Raw genomic sequence first — 13,492 nt, 5'->3', positions numbered from 1 at the left:
ATATATATATATATATATTGATTGTGGTGTGGTGTTAGTAGGACTCTGCATTTTAGATGTGGAGTTATTTCTTTTTATTAGCAGTTTTTGATTTTGTATATGATGGCAGCATTAGATATCATGTGTGTTTGGGAATATTTCCATATTTGTATGTGTTGGGTAATTGTGTAAGAATGTGATGCTTGTAGAGAGGTACATATATATACAGATTGTATTAACTAGCACACCCTAGAGGTGCTCATTTGTGTGTGTCAGTGTTTGTTGCATGAATTAGCAATAGTTGTGAAAAGGAAAAATATTAGGCATATGTATATTTAAGGGATATGGCAGTTTTGACATAATTTCTGGGGCTATATGTGTGATATGTGTATTGAGTAGAAACTTATTTTTATACAACTGGGAAATAGGGATTTATTTATGTGATGGAGAGGCAACATTGCACTAATACACTAGAAATGTACCTTGGGTACAAGACTTGTTTGAGAGGAGAATGTCAGGGTACCCTGCTTTCCCAGGGAAGCTTAGGAAGATCCATTTCCTGTTTAACTAACACCATTCAGGCATGAAGAGTCCATGGTCTAGAATGTCCTGGCTACTGATTCCATTGATAGCAAACTATTGCTTTGTCCATGTGATTCTGTTTATCAGGCATGCTGAATGCAAGTGTTATGGGGTCATGAAGGCTTCTACTGATATTTGAGAGGAAAGCTTGGTGTGGTAGTGAAGTATGTGAAACAGTCAGAGTCCCATCCAGCAGGCCCCAAAAGGGTGATTTGTCAAACTATGAGAGTGAAGCCAGTGTTTTATTGGAAACCCGAGGTAGTTAGCAACGTTAGCAACATAAAACATCTGCCATGGGAAGTCACAGGCAGTGAGTTCACCTGGATCCATAGAGTGGCCCTGTAGTAGACAAAGAGTGGAGGGCTGAGGATGTCCAAGTTCTCTGTTACATATTTTGCACAATCATGTGCCCCAGTTCCACACATGGAATGCAAAACTTAATGTTTATCCTGATAAGCTTTGTTCAGATGCCAACTTGCAAGTTTTTGTTCTTCCTTTTTGGGATGGTTGTGTTTCTCCTTCATCATTGTATCTTTCAATTATTTTAAGTTCTTTATCATTTTACAGAGGATTACAGCTAATGTAAATATGAAAGTTTTGATTCTGCTGCTTTTCTTTTATTTGAAAGAGCCAATGACTTGAAGCATCAGTGTGTTGGGAAAAGAAGAGACTTTATTTTGCAACATGCCCACAGGTAAGAAAATGAATGACTAGCTCCTTGTTTCATCTTGCTTAGTGCTGCCAAGTGAATGTTCATATAGCATGTTGTGTGGGATTCTTTCCTCAATAGTGGGCAGGTGGGCACCAGGGTAGTTCACTAATCTGGATAAATTTCCTTTTCTGGAATGTGGGTTGTGACGGTCTTATCTGGGTCCAGTGGTCACTGAGTCATCTGGGACCTGTGAATCTAAAAAGACATGATTGTTTAGAAGCTTGCATTTTGAAGGTATGGGCTTCTGGTTTTCATCTCAGTCAATCTCTATGCTCTATATCTTTGCTAATGCCTTTTAATTTGGACTTTTCCTGTAACCTAGGTTGTTGCCCTGTACAAAGGTTAGTGCTTTTAACTAACTCAAAAACTAGTAATTAAAATAAGGATTAGGGTATGGGAAGAAAATAAAATTATGCTCATTAATTAAAAGAAAATGTGTGGAGTATAAATCTTTTCCTCACAGTAACACTTCACTTAGTTTCCTTGAGTCTCAGAGGAGACTTTGGACAAGGACTTTTGAGCAATACAGGAACTATTGAGACCATTTGGACTTTTAGAGATGAATGCCGTGAGATGGATTGAGTTTATTGGGACAAGGGATAGAACCTGATGGGGATCTTTAGTGTCTCCCATACGTTCATATATTAAACATTTCTTTCCCACCTGATAACCCACTGGGAGGTAGTGGCACATTTTAGGAGGTGGGACCCAGTTGGTGGAAATGAGGTAATTGGGGATGTGCCCCTCAACAGGTACTCAGACACATGTTCCTTCTCTCTTTGCTTCCCAGCCACCATAAATTGAACAGTTTTCCTCTTCTATCCACCCTCCACCAGACATACTGCCTTACTACAGGTCCAAATGCAAGAGGACCAAATGTGCATGGACTGTAAACCATTCACAAATTGGGGCAGATGTGACTGCAGGGAGCCCAGGTGGACAAGCTCAGGCCCAGCATGGGAACATACATTGCACAACAATGTGTCTTCAAAGCTAGGAGACATCTGTATAGGCTGAGATGGATACTCATATGGGTTTATTTGGGGTGATCCTCCCCTTGAATTACCTCAGTGTCTCCAGAAGGGGTATCTGAAAGAGGTCTCTTTCTATTTGAAGCATTTTCTCTGTATTAAATATTTATTGAGTGACTGGCAAGTACTTCTCAGTTTTATAGGAGGGAGTATAGCCTCTGCTTTTCACTTTTATATTCTCTTATTACATTTTCAACATCAATGTGTTTGCCTGAAATCTGCATTTATACCCTTCCACTTCTATCTTCAGAACCCACAAAACTAATAGACTAAAACAAATTGCTGACTGTAGGTGTCAAATATTAGACTATGTATGTGGTGTACTGCTTGTGTGATCTTGTGCCTTAGTACCAGGACTCATGTGAAGAGTCAGGAAAAGAACATGAACCAAAATACATGAATCATCTTTTGTGTGCATGTTTGATTGTCATGTATGCAAGGATTGTGTCTGAGTGATTTCTTTGGCCTGTGTTGTGTGAGTACCTTTGTAGTAGTGCATGTGTTTGAGCTACTGGTGCTGGTTCCATGATTTTTATTTTTGGCACTATGGACTGTTGTGAACATGTGTCTATGCCTTTCGGAAGATCTAGGACTGTGTGTCATCTTTGTTATGGATCTGTGTATTTCTTTTTTTAAGCTTTAAAAGGTTATTTATTAATCTTAAATATTTACAACTCATACAATAAAATATGTACTAGTTTACTCCTGATGGGTTATGTTGTTTGGAAGAGGCATCACCTCTTATCTGTATCACTTTTATTTCTGATGGTTGAGAATTGTGGGTTATCTTTTAACTTCTTACATTCTTCTTTGTAGATGTTTTAAATGACAGTCATCTGGCTTTCCTAGGAAACTTCTCTGACAGCCCAATTACAGGCTTTCTGTAAAGTTTCCCATCTCTGGCTGATGGAGGTTATTCCTGTAATCTCAGTTGCTCAGGAAGCTGAGACAAGAGGATCACAAGTTTTGAGGCCAGCCTGGGCAACTCAGCAAGACCCTGTCTTAAAACAAAAAAGAAAAAGGCTTGGGGATGTAGCTCAGTGGTAAAGTACATTTGCACTCAATCCCTAGTACCAAAAACAAACAAACAAACAAACAACAACAACAACAAGAACAAATACAAATACAAAACAAAACAAAACAGCCTTCAAATCTCGGAAAAGAAAGTCCCCTTGGCTTTCTTAGACACAGTGACATAATAATTCCCAAATAATCATGGTGAAAAGCACATTCCAACATAAATGATGATGATACTAACTTTCAAATGTATACCACTATTATCCCAATGGAAAAAGGACAATGCATAGCAGTGATTAAATGATGGAAAACTAACTGGAATTTTTCAAGAAACACAATGGGAAACATGGAGGCAGAGAGAACAGTATTGATGAAGAGAGCTTCAGTCCCTATACTCAGACTTAAATAATATCCCCCCCATGCTGAAAAGCTTCTCTGTACACATTGTAGGGCACCAGAAGGAGACATTTAAAAGCTTGAAGAAAATTACTCTAAGTGATTTTATAACTTGAGTCTTGCACGGTTCTAAAATGTTCATGATGTCATAATTTAGTTTTACATGAAGATATAAAAATAATAAATATTGCATGCATATCCTGTTGACATTTGAAAAACTCACAAATGAATAACTTGAAATACGGTCTAGTGAAATTTTCCTACATACTGAATGTTAGCGATGGAATAGGCAAGCAAGCCAGCAAGTTTTTAAAGCATCCACAAACTGAAAGAGCTTCAAAGGGAGCCCAGCTGAATGCCCTTAAATGACAGAGCAAAAGGGAATCCTCAGGGAGGGAGAATAAAAAAAGCCGGAAACTAGAGTGCAAACAAACAGCCTTTTTGCTACAATTTGCATTGAAAAGGTTCCTGAACTAACAGGATCATTCCCAAGGGCATGCTGGAAAGGCAGGAAAGGATACAGAAACTGCAACTGCGGACCTTCCTCAGGCAATTTCCTATCTTTTTTTCAGTTTCCTGAATATCCCTGTTTAAGTTTCCTGTGATTAAAAAGGCCAGATCAGCTTTTATAGAAGTCTGTTGGGTTCCTCATTAAAGCTAAAGTCACACACTAGAGAGAGGTGGTCAGAGGGGTAGTTGAAGGAGGGAAGCTCCATCTGCTCCTGCGTAAGCAGGTCAAGCGCCAAGCCACTGCTCAGTGGCCTGTCTGGAGTACCAGGTGTAATTCAGGGTGTGTCCCCTCCCTCCCCCTCCCAGGTCCAGACCTCCAACTGCCTGTTGTTGCTCAGCAGCTTGTAGGCTCTATTCAGGTTGAGGCCAGAGGAATCGAAGTGCTTGTAGACCTCTTCAGTGGGCTCTGCATTGAAGTCCCTGCAAATGATCAGGGGGATCTTGGCCTCTTGGGTGATGTTCTGCAGGTTCTGGAGAAGGTCACAGCCCTGGGCCAAATGAAACTGCTCCCAGCCAGTGCGAGCTTTCAAGTGGGTGGCCTTGATGCAGAACTGTAGTCTTGATTCTTTGCACAACAGGGTCTGAGCAATGGCCACCTGGTTGGTTTTCAGCGTTATGGCCATTAGCCTGATATTGGCACTGTTGACCAGCTTGAATCGGTTCTGGAGAAAACAATAAGGTACAACCATCTGGTCCATTGTTGTGTTCAACATCTAGACAAGGTGACCAGGGCTTTGGGAAGAAGGTGCCTTGATAGTCCAGTCTACTGAGGAGCGGATGGAAGGTGTCAAAATAGGGGTCCACCTCTTACAGGCACAGTATGCCCTGCTGGTAGGCGAGGATTTCCTCCAGAATGAGACACTTCCTCTCTTCCCACTTGAGAGCTTCAACAGAGCATTGTACAAAGTTGTCCTTGCCCTCTCCAAGAGCTTGGGCAAGGGTGTTCCATTGCATGACCCTAATGGGTGGGTGGCTATGGGGGCAATCTGTCCTCAGATCCACAAAGTCCCTCTGGAACCTGGGAGGTTGAGTATGCAGGACAGCCCTCCACTCCTCCAGAAGCTCTTTAGGATCACTGGGCTCCAGATGTTCTGGGTCAGGTGACACCAAATACTCTGGGTGCTGAGAGGCAGCGCTGCTGTTCAGAGTTTTGGCGAGAGCACTATAGAGTCTTCTTGTGACCTTTCCCATGGAACACGCAGTTGGGGAACACAACCTCATGGTGCCTGAATCCGCTGAGACGGCCGCCAGGAGCCTGGGGACGAAGGCCGGGTCGATCGCGGGCGAGGGCGAGTGGCGGTGCATCCTGGGCACCGGCAGGCGGCGCAGGTTGGGGAGTCCTTCTGCAGCAGGGCGAAGCAGAGCCGCTCTGATACATGCGGGGCGCAGCCGTCACAAGCGCCAAGGCAGCTTATGGCGCGCCTGAAGAGCAGAGCCTGGAGGAGGCCAAGGCAGGCGAGTTGATCAGACCTCCGGGCCTCTTAGGGCAGATGCTATGAGCTGCTTCTCACTTCGCTGGGGCCGCTGGAAGATGGCTCAGTCTGCCGCAGGCTGGCGAGAGCTCGGATCTATGTATTTCCAGATCTTAGAGTTTATATGTATAAACAGGGTTTCAAGGTAAGAATTTAGGACTGAGAGTTTTTCCTGTACTTACGTTCAGATTCTGAGGCATTGAATGTATGTGCATGTTTGTGGCATACAGGTGGTCATATAAGATACATTTGGGAATGGAGATTAGTGTCATATGTTAAGAAGTATTTGAGTATGTTCTGAATATATTCAGTTATTGATAGAACATTTGTGTGATTGCATTTTGCATTATATTGGCTGGTCAATATTTTTCTGTGATATGGGGATATGTGTATCTATTTTAACTGTTTTTTTGAAGGTAAGCAGAATTATGAGGTTTTATATGATAGGGTACAGATTGTGTACCCTTAATTGGTTTTTGTGGTGTATGTGTTTTATATTTGGTTATGAGGAATTCTGGGTGTATGACCAGGCATCTGACAGATAGGAAGTTTATATAATTGAGAATTTTCAGAGTTTCATGGGGTTGTGTGCTTGTGACTGTGTACATCAGGAGGTATGAGGAGTCCTATATATATCTATTAATAATGACAGAGTGGCTGCATGTGCTTCTTAGTCTGTGGCTGTTCTATGGAATGTGTATATTCAGACAGACACCTGTGTTGTCAATCACATGTAATCTAGGGCTCTGAATGTATTCAGGTAATGCGTTGACTGTATATTCATTTTCGAGCTGTAAGTCGGTGGTGTGTGCTTTCTTAGGGAATGCAAGTGGTACATGTATATGGGAATACATGTTAGGTATTTGGTTAGTGACAGTGTGTATGCATTGTTCATGGTGTGGTGGGGTTTATGGGTATTTATTAAGAGCAGTGCTTGAAGGGAGAGTTTTTGAGAATGTGTATGTACACTTTGGGGCTTAGAGTATGAGGGTAGAGAATGCAGTGGTAGGTATATTTTGTACTGAAGCTACGAGTGGATTATGTATCTGGAAAATGATGACAAATGAATTGTAGTTGATATCCTTATTATGTACATTTGGAGGGGATTGGGAGTCTTTATGTGTATTTAGGAGTTGTTTGCACATCAAATATTTTTGAGAATAGAGTCATGTTTATGTGTGTATGTTTTGGGTTGTGCCCATATCCTTCAGTGTCATGCATGTTACATTTTTATAACCATGGTATATCTGGTTGCTAAATCTTTAGGAAGTTCTAAGAGTTGTTGTATGTTGAGGATGAAGTAATATTTCTAATGTTTATGAAGTATGTGTTTCTTTTGAGAGTATCACATCTGTGTGATTTGCTAGAGAGTTTAGGATTCTGTTTGTGTGCGTTCTGGAAAAAAGTAGGGTTGTATGCATATATGTTTGTGTGTGTGTGTGTGTGTGTGTGTGTATTTTCAATTTTTGGTGGTATAATGTGCACTTGCTTTCAGGGAGTGTATTTTATGTATGAATGTATAAGCATGTAATTTGTAAAGTATAGTTCACAGATGCATGTATTGGCATGTGCATTTTGGAGTAGGGGTTGAATATGTGTTTTTTGATGGGAAGATGTTTTGTATGTATTCAGGGAATGCAAGAATGGGGTCAATTTGTGCATCTGTGTGTTTGGTGGATGGCAGTGACCTGATGGTTGTACATCTGTTTTCAAATGTGAGCATTTTTTATGCTATCTGTAACAGAAGGGATTGTCACGCGTGTACATACATGAGTAAGGGAAATGTGCACATGTCTTTGTGGCTGGGTGGTGTGTGTGTGTGTGTGTGTGTGTGTGTGTGTGTGTGTGTGTGTGATGGGTGTTGAATGTGGTCCCAGGAGCACATTAGTGATGGCAAGCCCTTCCCATATACACTTGTTTCTGTTGATCTGATGTGTTGCCCACACTCGGCCTGTGCACAGTGGAGGCCGGTGACTGTGGCAGAAGTGAGATTCTAGTTTCTGGTTCTTATCCAGTGGGTCTGAGAACATTAGTTGTACTGGTAGGTGGTTGTGCCTCTTGAGCTGGAGTGTTGCTAGCCTGTAGGATTCTGGGCTGGTGGATGTAAGTAGATCAGTGTTGACCCCTCAGGGGGGCGGAGTTTCTCCAATATGGCCATTTTTCTCCTGAATGGTTCATAGAGACTCAGAAAGGAAACTGCTGGAAGATTCACAGATTCAGGAACAATTCCTGAGACAGATATTTATGTTTGTCCAACTGTTGCTTCCTCTCTTGGATTTTTTTCATTTCCAAGACAAAGTCCAAGACTCTAAGTGTGTTCCCCACAGGACCCTCCCAACCTGGCTGTGTTAGTGTCCCATGGGTTCACATGCCTGAGCTCACAGTGTGCATGCTCTGGAAACACTACTGACTCTACAATTATCATATAATTGTGTCTTCAATCATATTATAAGAGGAATTACAAGCTGAAAATCCAATTATATTGACTTTTAATTTTTTTCCTGAGAGCTATGCTCATTATTGTTATTTATTTTTTGGCATGGGAATTAGTGATCCTTCCTTTCAGCCAACATGGTCCTTCAACATTTCTTATTGAAATGATCTCCCAATGGAGAATTCAAATGTGTACTAGGATGGTTTGGTCAAATTCATTCTACTAATCCTGCTTTTCCTTTCTCAAGTGGAAATGTTTTAAATGTGGCATACACATATGATAGGATATTAAGTGTTCTGAATAAAGAAGGAAGTTCTTTTCAGTTTTTATTTATTTGGAAATAAGAAAAATGTGATTAACTTATATATAAGTGATCAAATACAAATAAAGTTTTACCATCTTAACAAACTTTTACTATCTTAACCATTTAGGAATGCAGGACAGTGGTTTTCAGTATATTTGTATTGCCATACTTCTGACACCAACATGCAGCCACAGAACTTTTTCATTTTGCAAATTAGAAACTCGCTCATTTCTTGAGACTTATTCTTTAAGTCTCAATTTCCTTGCCTCCTAAGGGCTTGGAAACCACTATTCTATTTTTTCTATTATTTTGACTACTCTGTGTACCTCATATAAGTAGTCATAAAAATGTATTCTTTTACTTAGAATAATGTTCAAAAGGTCTGTTCATGTTCTAGTATTGGACAGAACTTCCTTCTTTATTCAGAACACATAATATCCTATTATATATGCATCCCACATTTACAACATTTCTCCATGAGAAAGAAAAAGCAGGGATATTGGAATGAATTTGACCAAACTATTATAGTACATACTTGAATAGAACACAGTGAATTTCACCCTTAGTTATACCTAAAGAAGTGTTTTAAGCACTACTTTAGAAAGATATAAATATGTAGAAGGAAGAATGGTACAGTAAAGGAAACAGGGCCAGGGAAGATGGAAGGGGAAGGGCAAGTATTGAAGACTGAATTGGAACAAATTATTTTCCCTGCTTGTAAGGTTATGTTAAAATGAACCCCACTGTTATGTATAATTGTAGTACACTAATGAAAAATGAAAAAAAAAATCCCTTCTCAGTTGACCTTTGAGTATAATGAATAATCCTGGTGTGATTTTGTGGGTAAAAATATCTGTTCAAGTCCTTTCCTGTAATGTTTATAGAGGTTTATGGTGAGAATTTGAATTACCACCTCACCTGGGGTGGTAAATTGAGTGAGGGGATATGAATATTGCTTCATGAGAATAGAGAATGTTGACAGAAATTCATTTGATAATTTGAGGAACCACCATACATTTTTCCATAAAGTTTGTACCACTTTGCATTCTAACACACCGTACACTAGGGTTCCAGTTTCTACACATTCTTAGCAGTACTGGTGTTTTCTGTTTCTTTGAAAGTAGCCATCACCATGAGTTTAAAGATATATCTTATTGTGGCTCTTATTTTTCTTTCTCCACAGATTATTAATGTTGACCATCTTCCCATGTGCTTCTCAGACATTTGTGTCTCTTTTCTGGAGAAATGTCTATGTAAATCCTTTGCCCATTTTAATATTTGGTTGTTGTTGTCATATTGTTGAGATATAAGAACTTTTTACATCATGGATATTATATCCTTATCAGATACATGATTTTCAAATGTTTTATTGCATTCAGTGGGTTGCCTTTTCACTGTAATGATTGTGTCCCTATATGCATAAAATTTTCAATCTGTATGTAGTCTAGTTTCTCTTTCTTTTGGTATCTGTAATTTTGGTGTCCTATCCAAGAAATAACTTAAAAATCCAAAGTCATGAAATTGTTCCTTTGTGTTTTTAGAGCCTTATAGCTGTAGGTCTGACATTTGGTCATCCATCTATGTTAATTTTTGCATCTGGTGTCAGACAAGTATCCAAATTCATTTTTTTTGGCTATCTAGGTTTTTCAACAGCATTTGTTGAAATGTTTATTCATTTCCCATTGAATGGTGTTGTCAGATGTCATTTGAGGACATATGTAAGTGTTTATTTTTTCTGGATTTTCTGTTCTGTTTTATTAATCTATATTTCTCTCTTTCATTTTCACATTGTTTTGATGACTGGCTTTTTAGTAGGACATCTTGAAATCAAGGTGTGTCAGACTTCCAACTTTGTTCTTTCTCAGCACTGTTTTGGTAGTTGGTAGCTTTAAAATTTCATATTAATTTTACAATGATGTTTTAAATTTTTGCAATGACAAATTAGTCTTTTCTTAGGGATTGCATTGAATCTGTGGATTGCTTTGGGCAGTATTGATAAGTTAAGAAATTTAAGCCCATGGTCATTTGCTATCTTTCACTTTTTGGTGTCTTTGTAAATTTCCTTCATAGTTTTATAACTTTCAGATTACAAGTCATTTATATCATTGATTAAGTATTAAGAATGGTACAGTAAATGGAACAGGGCCAGGGAAGAGGGGAGAGGAAGGGCAAGTACTGAGGACTGAATTGGAACAAATTACTTTCCCTGCTTGTGAGGTTATGTTAAAGTTAATCCCACTGTTATTTATAATTGTAATACAATAATGAAAAATGAAAAAAAAATTCCTCCTTAATTGACCATTGAGTATAATGAAAATCCTGGTGTGATTCTGTGGGTAAAAATATTTGTTCAAGTCCTTTCCTATAGTGTTTTAGTGGTGTCATTTGAGAACACATCTAAGTGTTCCTTTTTTTCTGGATTTTCTATTCTATTTTATTAATCTATATTTCTCTCTTTCATTTTCACACAGTTTTGATGACTAGCTTTTATTCTCTTTGAGATGATAGATGAAATTTTTTTTGCTTTTCTTGCCATATTTTTATTGTTAATTTTTTTGTGTGTGGGTTGTATATTAGCACCTTTGCTGAATTTATGCATTCTGGATTTTCATGCTGAATTTATTTATTTATTTACCAAATATGCAGAATAAATTTATTTATACTGAATATTCATGCTTAATTTATTCATTTTCATGGAATTTTAAGATTATATACACATAAAAGTATGTCTTCTATGGACAGACATAGTCATGCTTTTTCCTTCCAATAACTATGCCCTTTGTGTCTATTTCTTGCCAAATAGATCTGGCAAGGACTTCTGGTATGTTAGAAAGAAATAGGAAAATCATGCATTCTTAAAATCTCATTTTGGAGAAAGTATTTTATTTTCTGATTAATTAATTTAGTAGCTTTGGGTTTTCCAGTGTGTTGCTATTCATTTTGTTGTTGTATTATTCTTTTTTTTTTTCTTATCTCAGTAGTAAGGATTGCACTTAGGGCCTCACACGTACTAAGCATACACTCCACCAATCATGAAACTAAATCCTAGCCTTTTAAAAAAATTTTTTGAGGCAGAGATGGTTAAGGTATGTAGGGTGACCTTGAACTTCTAATTTTCCTGCCTCAGCTCAGGCTGTGTTTACAGGTATGCATCAATATATTCAGCTGTATTTCTCCCTTCTATTTCCAGTTCTTTTTTTTTCTTTTAGTCATAATAGATGTTGATGTTGGTGCACTCTCTGTATTTCCAGGTTCTTGTCAATAACAAAGAGTAGAAGGATAAACCTACTAGACAGAGCAAGATGATTTATTTAAGTGAGAGTATACTGCTGTAGAAAGAGGTAGCAGGCTCCCCAAAGGAGAATGGAAGGCCTATAAATATATCTAGAGACCAAGAGGATCCAAGAATCTCTCTTTGAGAAATTACAAAGACCTGTCGTAGTATGGTAAATTGAGTGAAGGGATATGGATATTGCTTCATGAGAATAGAGAATGTTGAGAGAAAATCATTTGGAATCTTGGCTAACTTAAGGTGGGGAAGTGTAAGAGCTTGTTTTCATATTGGTTTCTACAGAGGTGGTAAAAACTACACCTGTCAGGTTTCAAAAGGACACAGCCAACAGGAGGAGAGATTAAAGGTTGCAGTCACTGTTCATATTTGGAAAAGTTGTCATAAACAAATGTGAAGCAGCAAGGAGAACAAGCAAAATTAACTTTATAATTATAAACTACTTATCAGTTTTGAGGATATATTTTGTCAGAATGATAATTGGAGGTCCTGTATAGGTTCACAGGTGTAAGATGAATTCTTGGAAGCTATGTGCAAGCCTGGATTATTTCAAGATTCAGAGGGAGGTGTTTAACCCAAGAGAGATGGATCCATCTTGGTATGCTCAGTACCTTTATGGCCTTGGAAGTAGTTAAAATGACTGTTTAAGTTTTTTCCATCTAGGCTATAGGTGTTTTGATAGATTTTTCCTCCTTCCAGGTCTTAAGAACTTGGTCTGCTGGCTTTCTTTTCTTGTAGAGCTCAATGGATTTTACTGGGCATGATCAATGGGCATTCCTGCATGTTTGGTGAGTAGTATGAACTCATCCCATATGAATTAGGTTGACTAATTTCTTAGTCTAGAACCATATTTACTGATAGAAATGGTGTGCTACATAAATCTCATATGGATGTGGGTCCAGATAAGCTTTCATAGTATTTCTAACTCTGATAAGGGCAACAGGTAGTAACTTGGGTCAGATTTTGGACATTGGCAGGCAAATCTTAGCTCAAGTCTTCATAAAGAAATAGTTGGCCCTTTCTTATTTTGCTCAAAGTTTGAAGGTGCCAAGAAGAATGTAGATAATACTGTATCCCCAGTGCTTTTGCTATTTACTGGGGAACTTGTGCCATAAAAGCTGGACCATTGTCACTTTGTAGTGATCTTGGAACATATTTGCTACCTCCTATGCTTTTTCTCTCCACCATGTAAATATATCGATAAGGATTAGGAATATTTTGTATCTTGTGAACATTGGTATATGGGTGAAATCTTGTTGACAGTCTTCCTTTGTATATGATTCCTGGTGTTGACCTGGTTCTACAAGGGGTGGTGGTAGCAAATTTATGGAGTTATTTTAGTTGTACAGAGAATAACTTTGTTTAAGCTGGCAGATGGTATTTGGTATTTCAAAGTCCATAACATCCAACTGACCATTCCCATTGGAGCATCTCTTTCCATGTAGAAAGAATCATATACTCCCTCTATGGCCTTTCATTGTAATCCCTGAGCCAAAACCAATTTTTTTTTGTTTACACATAACCAAGGTCCAGACTTGTCTCTTCCTTGTTCCTGAGCCCACTTAGATTCCTCAGTAGTGTACTTCAAAGACGGCTGGATGTCAGTAGAAGGAAACATGGCATCTCTTAAGCAGAATTTTTTTCTTGTCAGATCTCTCTTTTTTTAAAAATTTAAACTCCCTTTTATTGAAATATAAGTTTGTTTAATATATTTACACCACAATTTATGCACATATATACATAGAAGGCAAATTCTATCAAATAAA

General features: G+C 38.5%; 1 pseudogene; it reads right to left on the bottom strand.

Moving 5' to 3' along the window:
• Window positions 1–4,343: 4,343 nt before the first annotated feature.
• LOC144252544 (nocturnin pseudogene) lies at window positions 4,344–5,914 on the bottom strand (annotated as a pseudogene).
• Between the last annotated feature and the right edge of the window lie 7,578 nt (window positions 5,915–13,492).

The sequence above is a fragment of the Urocitellus parryii genome, unplaced genomic scaffold (genome assembly GCF_045843805.1).
Source record: "Urocitellus parryii isolate mUroPar1 unplaced genomic scaffold, mUroPar1.hap1 Scaffold_45, whole genome shotgun sequence".
NCBI lineage: Eukaryota > Metazoa > Chordata > Mammalia > Rodentia > Sciuridae > Urocitellus > Urocitellus parryii.
Note: the sequence above shows the minus strand (reverse complement) of the source record. Positions and strands in the feature narration are given on the sequence as shown.